Here is a 12940-nt window from a genome sequence, read left to right as displayed (position 1 = left end):
AATAAACAAATGTCTAAATCTAGAAAGCAATCATGAAAGACACTCCATACCAGTCAAGTTGTGTCCTCCACAACCATATACCTTAGCACATGTCCATGGACACATGCATAATACCCATAGTAACAATTCACATGAACACACACACACACACACACACACACACACACACACACACACACATTTAAATAAGGTGCTGGTATAATACATATGCACCCACTATAATATGACAGTCATTTTCTACATATGATCTTAGCCAAAAGACCGAGAAGTGATGACAGCCATTTTCATAAATACACTTTACTGTAGCAAGCAAGCCTCCCAAGACTACCATTTGTTTATACCCAACAACATACATATATAAGGTAACATGATATGATTAAGAAAATATCAGACTTAAAGTCATGGAACAGTGATGTTTAGTAACTGTCACCTTGTAAAGTCTCAAATTTTCTCATTTTTAATGTGATCGATTGACTCACAGAGAACTATGGGCTGCTCACCTCAGTCCTAATTTTAGCCTTGAAGCTGCACTAACTGGGTGATAGCCTGAATCCTTAGAACACTGAAATTAGTATGGGATACAAATTGCTTACCGCTATCCAGTTTTCAATGGTAACATGCAAATGTGTATTTACTTTTACTGCTGAACTATTTAAGAATGCTTACTTAGTGTTTATAATAATTTAAAAGTGGGAAAGAATTTAATGAAATATAGCCAGCTTGTGAATTAAATCAAAAACAGTGATGGGAGAATATTTTCCATTTGCATACTTTAATGAATATTCATTATTTTGCATGTGGAGAAAAGAAATAAATTCTTAAAGTTGTTTTGTACACGAACATCTGGAGGTTTGAGCTGTAAAAGACACCTGCCAATTGTAAACTCTCCTTGGTGATCTCCTTAATATAATATTTAAAATGCAAAATTTTAAAAGAAATATGAAAACTTGATTCCTTCTTAACTATTTTAAGCTATTTTAATATATGTGTATTATAAATTAATCAAGCCTTTAAAATCCATTCCATAAGAGGAGAATTAATATAATCATCACTCACATTACTGTCTTTCAGGAATGAAAAATCTTTCAGAGTTTCCAAGGAACCCTACATATTTGATTATACTGCTAATGGAAAAATGGGTATTTAAATAAAACTTAACTATCCCCATAATATTGTTTGAAGACTAAAGATCACTAGCAGCCACACATGCTATACTCAGGCTTTCACAAGCTCCAGGGGACTGTCAGAATTTTTTTGTAGGTAATCAAGACTCTTTCAGAAAAAATATCCACACTTAAAATCTACAACAGGCCTTGATAGTTCATCCTCTTCAGAAATAATAAAAATTCAATAAACCCTTCTCTGTGGCTTGGAAAAGTATTACACTTTTCTAAATGTAGGACACATGAAAAAGTGTTTGTGTGGTTTATGAGGCCTTATTTGCTCTCACAGGAGTCCACAGTGGTACAAACCTGAGTGGTAGCTCCTGTATGGCCTCTGACTCATCATGGTTGACTTTAGGAGCTCAAGGTGACTCATCTGAACACACAGCTGGTAATGCTTAACAGATGGAGCTACAACTATTCTTTCACGTTTTATACACCACAAGGAGAGTGGAATATTCCATGTTTAACAAAACAAACCCAAAGCACATGCTTTTCTGGCATGTTCAGCACAATGTTTGCTTAAAATGGAAACCATGGGTTACATTTTATTCACTTCACCAGAAATAATACTCATTAAAAATAGTAAATATCTGTAACACCAGCTGAGATACATAATTTCCTAATTTTGTACTTGGTTTAAATCAGAAGTCTTTTCTTTTCCTTTGTTGAGGAATGGTAACCTATTAGCACATGCTTAGTGTGCCTTAAAACTAAAAGTTGTGTTTCATTGCATTATGAATGATTTGTGATGATTTAGTGTGGTAAGCAAAACAAAAATCATGAAACTGAGCCCAGAACTTTCTGTATGCTGCAAAATTATCTGTTCATCAAACAATATATATATGTATATGTATATGTATATATATATATGTTTTGTATTTTAATTAGAGCCTTAGCGTAGAGAAATACAAAAATGTCATCATCAATGTATAATAATTGGGGAGTTCCTGCCCTATATTAATGGAAGACTAAAGCATTCCAAACACAGGGAAGGAACTAAGGTGGCAACATGGTGGGTACAAAAGGACTATGAGATAAACCAGTATGTCAGTCTGTAAGTTGTGCACATTATCAACTATCCAATGAAAGTCTGTAAGATTGCTTGTATTGTACATACATTTTAAGAAAAATATTTTCATTTTACATTGTGTGGAATTTTCATTTCATTCATGTACTTTCTGTTTCTCTTACTGGGTTTTATTTTCATAGTTTTATATAATCAATTACTGCCTAAATCATAATGCAGTTTAGGTATCAGTATTATTTTAGTAATTACAAACCATCTCTCAAATGCATGAGGACTTTACACATCGTTGCAAAATAAATAAATAGTCCCGAGTCTGACAGCCAGGATAACTCATTGAAGGAAAAAGCCCCACCGACTCTCAGCTCCCTCAGGTGCCCTCAGTACAGTTCTGGAGGGAGCAAAAAGAAGGCTAAATAGGGTGAGAACACTCAAAATTCATTTTCTAAAACGTTCCAATTTTCAATTGATCGCAATGGAAGAGTTGACAAATCAGACACAATATACATTTTTATCACAGACTCAATAATTTTTATTCCCACAGAAACTCAATTGAGATTTCGACATGTATGCAAAAATCAGACTGATTTTTCAATAACAACTGAACTTTGTCTTAGAGAAATGTATTTTGTGAACTAATATTAAAGCAGATAATATAATTCTCAAGAGCTACCACTGCTGTATATTGACATACAATATAAGAGACAGAAAGTAAGCAATGCTTCCTTTTTGCAACGGCAATCTACCATCAGGAGCTTCATTCAGCAAATGAAAATTGAACTGTGCCCACTCTAGTCATAATAGAAATTACTCGTATCACTCCAAGAACATTTGTGAAAAGAGGAGTCATATAATCAATTTCCCAGGGCCAGACAGATTTAGTGCAAAATTCTACGACCTTCAAAGAAGACCTAATACCAATACTTCTCAAACTATTCTATAAAATAGAAACAGAAGGAACACTACCAATTCATTCTATGAAGCCATAATTACTCGGATATCTAAACCACACAAGGACACAATCAAAAAAAAAAAAAAAAAAGAACTTCAGACCGATCTCACGTGTGAATATCGATGCAAAATTACTCAATAAAGTTCTTGAAAACCAAGTCCAAGAACACATCAAAATCATCATTCACCACAATGAAGTAGGCTTAATCTCAGGGACGCAAGGTTAGTTCAATATAAAAAAATTTCATTTTACAAAATACAACACTCCTTCTTGGTAAAAGTATAATTTCTAAAAGAAAGCTAAAGGTAAAAAGGTCTTTAGTTTATAATTGCCATGCAGATGCAACATGAGGCAAAAGTATTGCAATGATTGGTTCTGGAGCAAGGTTTGCTGGACCAGCACACTTACGGCTTTGGCTGATTGATAATGATGTGTATGTTCCATGGTATCCCAGTATAGCAGAATTAACATAATAAAATGGCCATCCTACCAAAGGCAGTCTACAGATTCAATGAAATCCCCATCAAAATCCCAACACAATTCTTCCAAGATATGGAAAGAGCAATTCTCAAATCCATCTGGAAAGGCAAAAATAAAAAATAGCCAAAACAATGTTTAACAATAAGAGAATGGCTGAGGGAATCACCATCCCTGAACTCAACCTCTAATAGAGAGCAATCATGATAAAAACTGCATGGTATTGGTACAGAAACAGACAGGTTGGTCAATGAAATAGAACTGAGGACCAAGAAATAAAACCACTCACTCATTCACACTTGATCTTTGACAAGAAGCCAAAAATATACAGTGGGGGAAAAAATCTTCAATAAATAGTGCTGGTCTAAGTGGTTGTCTGTAGAAAATGAAAATATTCCAATATTTGTCACCTTGCACAAAGCTAAAGTCCAAGTGGATCAAGGACCTCAACATAAAACCAAATACACTGAATCTAATAGAAGAGAAAATGGGAATGAGGCTTGAACTCATTGGCATAGGGGGAAATTTCCTAAATAGAACCTCAATGGCTCACGCTGTAAGATCAAGAATTGAAAAATGGGACCTCGTGAAACTGGAAAGCTTCTGAAAGGCAAAGGACATAGTCAATAAAACAAATTGGCAACCTACAGATTGTGAAAAAATCTTTACTAACCCCACATCCAATAGAGGGCTAATATTAAAAAATATACAAAGAACTCAAGAAACTAAAAATCAAAAACCCAAATAACCCAATCAAAAAATGGGGTATAGAACTAAACCAAGAATTCACAACAGAGGAATCTCAAATAGCTAAGAAGCACTGAAAGAAATACTCAAATTCCTCAGTGATCAGGTAAATGCAAACCAAAAAGATGCTGAAATTCCACCGTACACCAACCAGAATGGCTAAGATCAAAACCTCAGGTGACAACGCATGTCAAGACACTCCTCCGTTGCTGGTGAGATTGCAAACTGGTACAACCACTCTGAAAAATCAATCTGGATGTTCCTCATAAAATTGAAAATAGAATGGCCTGAAGACCCAGCAATACCATTCTTGGGAATATATGCAAAAGATGCCCCATCCTGCCATAGGTGCACATGTTCCATTATGTTTGTAGTGGCCTTATTTGTGATAGCAGAAGCTGTAAGCCACCCAGATGTCCCACGACAGAAGAATGGACACAAGAAAAACATCGTTCATTTACACAATGAAAACCTATTCAGATATTAAGAATGAGGACATCCTGAGTTTTGCAGGCAAATGGATGGAACTAGGAAATATCCTTCTGAGTGAGATAACTCAGACCTCAAAGGAAATGCATAGTATGCACTCACTAACTGGTAGATATTAGCCAAAGAAAGAAGTACAGAATGCCCAAGATATAGTCCATAGAATTAAAATAGTTCAACAAGCTAAAGGACCCAGTGAGGACACCTCAGTCCCACTTGGGAGGGAGAAGAAAGAAATCAGAAGGAGGGAAGGAGGAAGGTACCCAGGAGGGAAAAGAGATGGGTATGTGTGGGGAGAGGGGAACATGACCTGGAATTGGGTGGGGAAAAAGTACCGAAGCCCTAAGGGCCAGCAGAAAGAATGGAACTGGTGTAGGCTCAGAAGGTAGGAGGTTGGGAGGACCCTCCAGAATGTACCTGAAACCTGGGAAGACACAGACTCTCAGGACTCAAATGGGGACCTTAAATGAAATGTCCTACAGTGGGGAGAGGGAACTTGTAGAGCCTACCTTCAGCAGAAAGACAGTGAGGGATGGGATTGCCATTCCACAACCAAAACTCTGACCCATAATTTTTCCTGTATGAAAGAACTGCAGAGATGGAAATGGAGAAGAGCCTGAGGAAAAGAAGGTCCAGCGACAGGTACAAAGTGGGATCTAGCTCAAGCAATGCCCAAGGCCTGACACTATTACTGAGGTTATGAAGTACTCACTAAAAGGAAACTATCATGTCTGCCTTCCAAAAGACCCAACAAGGAGTCACATGCAGATAAGTGTACCCAACCAGTGAGCAGAAGATGTTGACCTCTGTGGTTGAATTAGGGAAAAGCTGGAAGAAGCTAAGGAGAACCAGCAGTCTCAATGAAACTGGACCCCTGAGATCTCTCAGATACTGGACCACCAACCAGGTAGCATATACCAGCTGATATGAGGTCCCCAACACATATACAGCAGAGGATTCCTTGGTCCTGGTTCAGTCCAAGAAGATGCACTTAACTCTCAAGAAACTGGAGGCCCCAGCGTGTTTAGAGGTCTGGTGGTGTAGGGGTTGTGGGGTGGTTACATCCTCATGGAGACAGGGGCATGGAGAGGAGATAAGGGATGTGGAACAGTGAAAGGGTGGACCCAGAGTGTAATAAATGTAGAAAAAAAACAAGGAGGATCTATTAACAACTTTGGTAGACCATAGACATAAACTAGATTTACCCCAACCAGAGCTGAGCGTGTAATCTTTTTAGATATGAAGCATAAGTCTAGAAATCCTTTGACCTTAAATTTATCATGTGGAAGATATTAAACTAAGTTAATTGTAAACCTCTTTATGACAGAACAGATTCATTAGTTTACTACATTCTCCTAATATAAAAATTATCAATTATTTAGAAGATAACAGAGAAGAAAATCTATGCAAAGTTAGTATTAAAGATAATATTTTAGGCGCAAAACAAACTACACCCTAATTCAATAAAAGAAGATGAAATGTTTTAGTTAAAATTGGAAGTGCGTGCTCTAGAACAGACCCTGAAAGGGACAGATGAAAGGTATCCGGTAGCTGGGGAAAAGCACTGAAAAACCCACTCATCTAACAAAGTCCTTCAAAGGGAATCCCCAGTCTAAACCTCAAGAATCAAAAGAAACCTAGCTGGAGAAACATTGAAGAAATGTCCCCAAAGGCAAGAAAGCAAATCAAAATGTTCTACATAGCCTGTCCTTGGTGAATTAATGCAAGTTTGAACACCATGGCATGTTACACCATGCTATTTGAGAGGCTGAATTTGAAACCACTGGTAAGCACTATTGAGGAGAAGCAAGACTAATCTTCACTCAACACAGACTGATGGTGGCATAGGAATTTCTATATGGATATTTGAAGGTATTTTATAATAAGTTTTAGAGATCTAAATGTACAAATGAGTATCTAATTTAATCCAGGAATTATGAAAACTATCAGTCACTCTTCAAAATGACCTGAAAAAATTTCTCCACATATACATCACCTCACCAATGTTTGGGCTACTTTATTTTTAACTATTCAATGGTGAGAGCAAAGCACCAATCTAGCCTGTAAAATGATTTAGTTATCCCTTTCCCTGCTTCCTGCCAGGCATGGTCAACTCTAATGTGTTCTTTGACATTGGGCTCGTGGCAAGCATTTGGGCCACATCTCCTTCAAGCTATTTTGAGACAAAATTCTGAAGACGGCAGAAAACTTTCATGTTCTGGACACTGAAGGGAAAGGATCTCGATAAAAGGCTCATGTTTTCATAGAGTTATTTCAGAATTCATATGACATGTGACTTCACATAATGGAACTGTAGGCATATCCATCTACAAGGATAAATTTGAAGATATAGACTTTATCCTGAGAAACATCCATGTTCTGCCATCTTGTCTATGGCGTATGCAGGACCAAACATTGGCAAGACTGGATGGTTGGTGGCAAACTTGGGTTTTAGGAAGGAGTAACAAAGCATGAGCCCTAAATGAGATGTCTTCATCAAATCTTTCCATTCAAGGTTGAGGGATTTATATAGAAGAGTAGACAGAAAGATTGTGAGATCTAGCGGTGGTAGATGACGTTATTCTAAGGAAGTGTCATTAGGTACTCATAGCGAGGTTGATGCCCATATGAGCTTACAGAAATCGGTACAGCACTTACAAGACCTATACAAATTCAAACCATACAAAACCCAGCATGGAGAAGGAAGAGTGGACATAAATCCCATCTTTAACCAAAACATTTTGCCATTGACAGCTGCTAAGGACCTGAAAAACAGTTTCCTCTAATGTAATGTTACCATGATCAGAATTTATGCCAAAGGGGTAGTTGGACAACATAAAACAAACAAACTCCATTTGTAACGAACTGTGTGTGTGTGTGTGTGTGTGTGTGTACATGCACACATGCGGGCACATGCATTTGCCTACAAGTGTGCTCATATGCACTGTGGTGTGTGTGTGTGTGTATTTGTGTGTGTTTGTGAATGTATACTTTTTTCTGTTATGTATTTTTGTCTTTTTGTTCATTATTTTATGTTTTTTGGTTGTTTTGTCATATTTTTTGTTTTGGGTTTTTGTTTGTTTTTGTTGTTTTAGAGAAAGAGAAAGAAAATGAAGTGTGGCTAGGAAGGGAGATGGGGAAGATTTAAGGGGATTTAAAGGAGGGAAATACATAATCAAATATATTTCATTTGAAATATTTGTAACAAAAAAAGAAAGACACTAAAGAGCCACACAAAAATCACAGAGAATTTTAAGTACATATTTACTAGGAGAAAAGAAGATCCAGTCTGAAATTATTATTGCATGATTCCCAGTCAGTATTCTCTGACAGGTAAAACTATACAGCAAACTAAGTGATTGGTAGTTTCATAAGGTCAAGCCTGAGGTCAGACACTCATGAGTAGAAAAGAAATGTTTTAAATCACTGTAATGAGTCTACATACTTTAATAGCAGAAAATAGTGCAACATATTTATCGAACTTATATAAACTACAAGCAGTCTTGTCATGCTAATGTAAGCTAGTTTATCACTAACTTTCTCATAATACAATTCTCTATCTAGTGATGCTCTGTCAAGCATTTATTTTTAATTTCTTACAAAGTAACAGATGTTCTTTTGGATATTCGACACATATTTATTTTTACCTGGATCTCTAATTTTCTCTTTTTCTCTTCCTTCCTCCCAGGTCCCTGAGCCCTCCCCGAACCCTGAAATACTTGCATTGATAAATATGACTAATATCTGAAATGAGCTACTGAAATTTTCATCAGCTAAATATTATTTATTTAAAAAACCCTCAATAGCTTGGAAGCTTTTGTTCACAAATTGCCTATTTATATCGAGTCCCAGTATTTCAGTTAAACCCTTGCTAATTGTCCAACATACCAGGAACTCTTCTAGGTACATATACATAAAAATAACACAAAAAACATAGATTGGTTTTCTTTCTCTAAGGGTACTTATAGTACTGTTTGTTCTCTGTGCAATTAGAAAGTACGTAGAATACATTACATATCAACAGTATACAAAAACTTCAAAAAACTAAAAAAATGTGCTGTGGTTCACAAGACAAATCAATATTATATAGACAAAATTCAGGCAGGAGACAACTAAAATTAAGGGGAATATTGTTAAAATGAGAAGGAACACAGGTATATTCTGGGTCCACCATCTTGGTTACAGTATATGAGGATTGAAAATTGAGCTGGAGCAAATAGAATAACAGGTGTGATGTGGAGGAGTCCTGGCTTATTTATTTTTTTCCTGTGCCTTTCTGTATAAACTCTGTGAAAGTGCATGCATGATGAGTGTATGTGCACATGTATGTTATCACGTATGTGAGCACTCTCTTCATGCATTTCCTATGTATGACACCAGGCCATCTAGCTCACATGGTCTTCTGTCTTTGTTTATCATGTCAACATAGGGACAGTAAGTGAGAGCAGGCTGCTGCTTTGGACTTTACTTAAGTATCTGAATTCCAGCCCTCATGCTTGTATCCATTTGGACAAGTCCTTACTTAGTTGCTAGATTTTATTTCTTAAGTAATAAGAAACTAATTAAGGAATTGAGGCAAAGAATACTAATCCATTTTAAGTATGAAGACAGGGGCACATCGGGGTAAGAAATTAAGGGGGAAAGAGTGCAAGTGGGATCAAAGGTTAAATTTATGAAATCTGAAATTAATAAAGAGATAAACTAAAGAATACTCTTAGGGTATTAAGAAAAATAAAAGGAAAACAGCCTACACATTAAGAAAATATAATATCTAATTAGAGGTGTAAAGAGAATAAATATGAAGAAAATAGAACACGTTGAAGCCACTAAGTACTGAGTGCCAGAAACTATACATGATAAAGCAAACTCAGAAAGTGGAAATATTCCTATCAGGCTGCAGTGTTTAGTAGAGTAAGAGTGACTTGGTGTTCTCATGATTTTTTTTAAAAAAATCTGGACCATCTTATTTCTTGCCCAGAGCGACCTTTCTTGATTCTCTAACAAAATTAACTGTTCCCACTTCTCAATTAGGACATTGTCAGGAGTATGATTATAATTTTGTCTCAACTTGGCGAGTCCATCACATTTCAAAGCTTATTTCTGAGGTCACCCTCAAAACAATTCCTTGGTATTTTGCCCTTTCTATTAGGCTACCCAGAGATTAACTACGCAGTGCAGTCTCTTTTATGGTATCTATGGTTCTACAGGGGGGCCCAGGAGTGGAAATTTACATCTGAAGCATGAGAACCAATAAACAGAAGCTACAGGGACACTAATAAAGTTATGTATATCAGCGGTTGGGGATTTAGCTCAGTGGTAGAGCACTTGCCTAGCAAGCACAAGGCCCTGGGTTCGGTCCCCAGCTCTGAAAAAAAGAAAAAAAAATATGTATCAGCTACGTCCCTGTAACATGGAAAGAATACAGAAATACATACCACTTACATATGTGCAGGCAATATTATTTTTTAATATTTTAAGCAAGCACAGTTACTTGATTATTTTGAAAGCCTTAAAATTGCAAAATAAAATTATCTCATGCATTTTCAATCATTTGAAATAGCCAAAGAAACAATATCCTGTGTGCCTTCCCAAAAAATGTTCCTAAAGCATTTTATTAGGGATTTACTATTGATACAGTATTAACTGACAGTGGTATATTCATATCTCTCACTTTGAGCTCAGGAGCTGTAAATTATAATCTAAATATTCTAAACGTTCACCTAATTAGAACCTTCCTGCTCTTTGGTCAAAAATAATGGGTAATGCAAATGATTTCTTTGCAAACACTTTTTCTAAAATAAAAATGAGAAATGCTTGTTGAGATAAATCGAAACTGTCATCAAAAGATTTGGCATCATTTTCCTTCTTGCCCCCAACATGAAAAAGCCAGTTCTATCAAATCCTTGATAATTGCTTGTTATTTCAGGCTTTTTGATGATCCAATATTGTTTAATGACAACCTTTGCTATGAAATTAAATATTTTCTCTTCTCAGCCATTCATATCATTTTTGTGAATAAGTCTGTATGTGACTTTGAACATTTTCCTTCAAATTAGGTTTTGCTATTGCCAGGAAGTCTTCTTTATGTGTTAAAATGACAAAGACTTTTGACACTCACATCCTTGATTTTGTTCACGATTTTTCTTCTGTAATTGTTCCTAATCATAGTCAAGTTTACCAGTCTTAATAATGGCTTCTGTGTTTATGACACTCAGAACATAAAAACATATGTCAAGTTTCTAGAAACAACTGTTTAAGTGCAATTAAATCATTTTATTTTTAAATCCTTTCCTTTTCATTAACTATTTTGATGCAGAATATATGTAATATTTTACCTTAGCATTTTGCTAAAACTTAACCACTATTTCTCCATTAATTAATGGTATCATTTATGTTACCAAAAATTTGTTATTTATTTAAATGATTTCTGGACACTCTTGAATACCTTTAGTCTATGTACTCCTTTGAGTACCAATTTCAATTTGTCCAAATTATTAATGATAATGATCCTTTTTTGGATCATGTTTTATTTTACATATTTTTTTGCAAAATTCATAATGTCCCTATCCCATATTAACATCACTAGCTACTCTGGGAGCATTCTCATACACACGACAGGGAGGGTAGGGCAGATATAAGATGAGGGGTTGGTAGAGGGGTAACCGGGAAGTGGAATATCATTTGAGATGTAAACAAATGGGATTAATAATAAAAATTTAATAAAAGAACTTTTAATATTTTAAACGTTTAAATGTTCATAAATTAGTGGCAATTGCTGTGTTGGTGTTTCTCAGCATGTATGGATAAATTAATTTCACAATGACAGTATTAGTAATATATCCACATTTAAATTTTAAATTTCAGTTTGTTAGTTTCCCGAACATTTATATCCACATAGAGTGACTATTCGGACATTATTTTTGCTATTGTGAATGAACTTTTCCTACTACTCTATTACACATGAGCTACTATTTTGTAGTTTTCCACCATTTTACTGAAATTTCTTATTTTACTAAAAGTAGATAATGTAGCTGTGACTGTGTTTCTTAGACTTTGCATCTGTATTATATCTCCTACATCTGACAGAGGGATGATATCTAATATATACAAAGAATTCAAGAAGTTAGACTCCAGAGAGCCAAATAATCTTATTTTTAAAATGGGGTAGAGAGGTAAACAAAGAATTCTCCACTGAGGAATATCAAACAGCTGAGTAGCACCTAAAGAAGTGTTCAGCATCCTTAGTCATCAGGGAAGTGCAAATCAAAGCAACCCTGAGATCCTACCACATACCAGTCAGAATGGCTAAGATCAAAAACTCAGGTGACAGCAGATGCTGGTGAGGATGTGGATAAAAAGAAACACTTCTCCATTGTTGGTGGGATTGCAAACTGGTACAACCCCATTGAAAAATCAGTCTGGCAGATCATCAGAAAATTAGACATAGTGCTAACTGAGGACCCAGCTATACCACTCTTGGGCATATTCCCAAAAGATGCTCCAGCATATGGCAAGGACACATGATCCACTATGTTCATAGCAGTTTCATTTATAATAGCCAGAAGCTGGAAAGAATCCAGATGTCCTTAAACATAGGAATGAATACAGAAAATGTGGAACATTTACACATGAAGTACTACTCAGCTATTAAAAACAATGACTTCATGGAATTCTTAGGCAAATGGATGGAACTAGAAAATAACATCCTGAGTGAGGTAATCCAGTCACAAAAGAACACACATGGTATGCACTCACTGATAAGTGGATATTAACCCCAAAGCTTGGAATATGCGAGATACAATTCACAGACCATATGAAGCTCAAGAAGAAGGAAGACCAAAATGTAGATGCATCAGTCCTTCTTAGAAGGAGGAACAAAATATGGGAGGAAATGCAGGGAGAATGAGTGGAGCAGAGACTGACAGAGAGGCCATCCAGAGACTGCCACACCTAAGGATCAATCCATTTGCAGCCACCAAACCCAGTCACTGTTGCTGATGCCAAGTGCTTGCTGACCAGAATCTGATATGGATGTCTCCTGAGAAGCTCTGCCAGAACCTTACTGATACACATTAAGATGCTTGCAGT

The 12940-nt window shown here is 36.1% G+C and overlaps 1 protein-coding gene and 1 long non-coding RNA gene across 7 annotated transcripts in view; one reads left to right on the top strand and one right to left on the bottom strand.

Moving 5' to 3' along the window:
- Nucleotides 1-12940, bottom strand: part of Sgcz (sarcoglycan zeta) — a 1080539-nt gene that overhangs the window by 956398 nt on the left and 111201 nt on the right. The gene's annotated exons all lie outside the window — the stretch shown is intronic.
- The window catches only part of LOC108353112 (uncharacterized), a 65655-nt gene that overhangs the window by 25551 nt on the left and 27164 nt on the right, over nucleotides 1-12940 (top strand). For 2 of the 5 annotated variants that reach the window (XR_005495056.2, XR_005495058.2), the window contains exon 4: nucleotides 1072-1377. The exons of 2 other annotated variants lie outside the window; for them this stretch is intronic. This is a non-coding gene — a long non-coding RNA (uncharacterized LOC108353112). Of the gene's footprint in view, nucleotides 1-1071; nucleotides 1378-12940 lie in introns of those variants that run through there. One more of the 5 variants, XR_005495055.2, reaches the window with a different exon arrangement.

Source organism: Rattus norvegicus, chromosome 16 (assembly GCF_036323735.1).
Source record: "Rattus norvegicus strain BN/NHsdMcwi chromosome 16, GRCr8, whole genome shotgun sequence".
In the NCBI taxonomy this organism is placed as follows: domain Eukaryota; kingdom Metazoa; phylum Chordata; class Mammalia; order Rodentia; family Muridae; genus Rattus; species Rattus norvegicus.
This window is presented reverse-complemented; position numbering and strand designations above follow the sequence as displayed.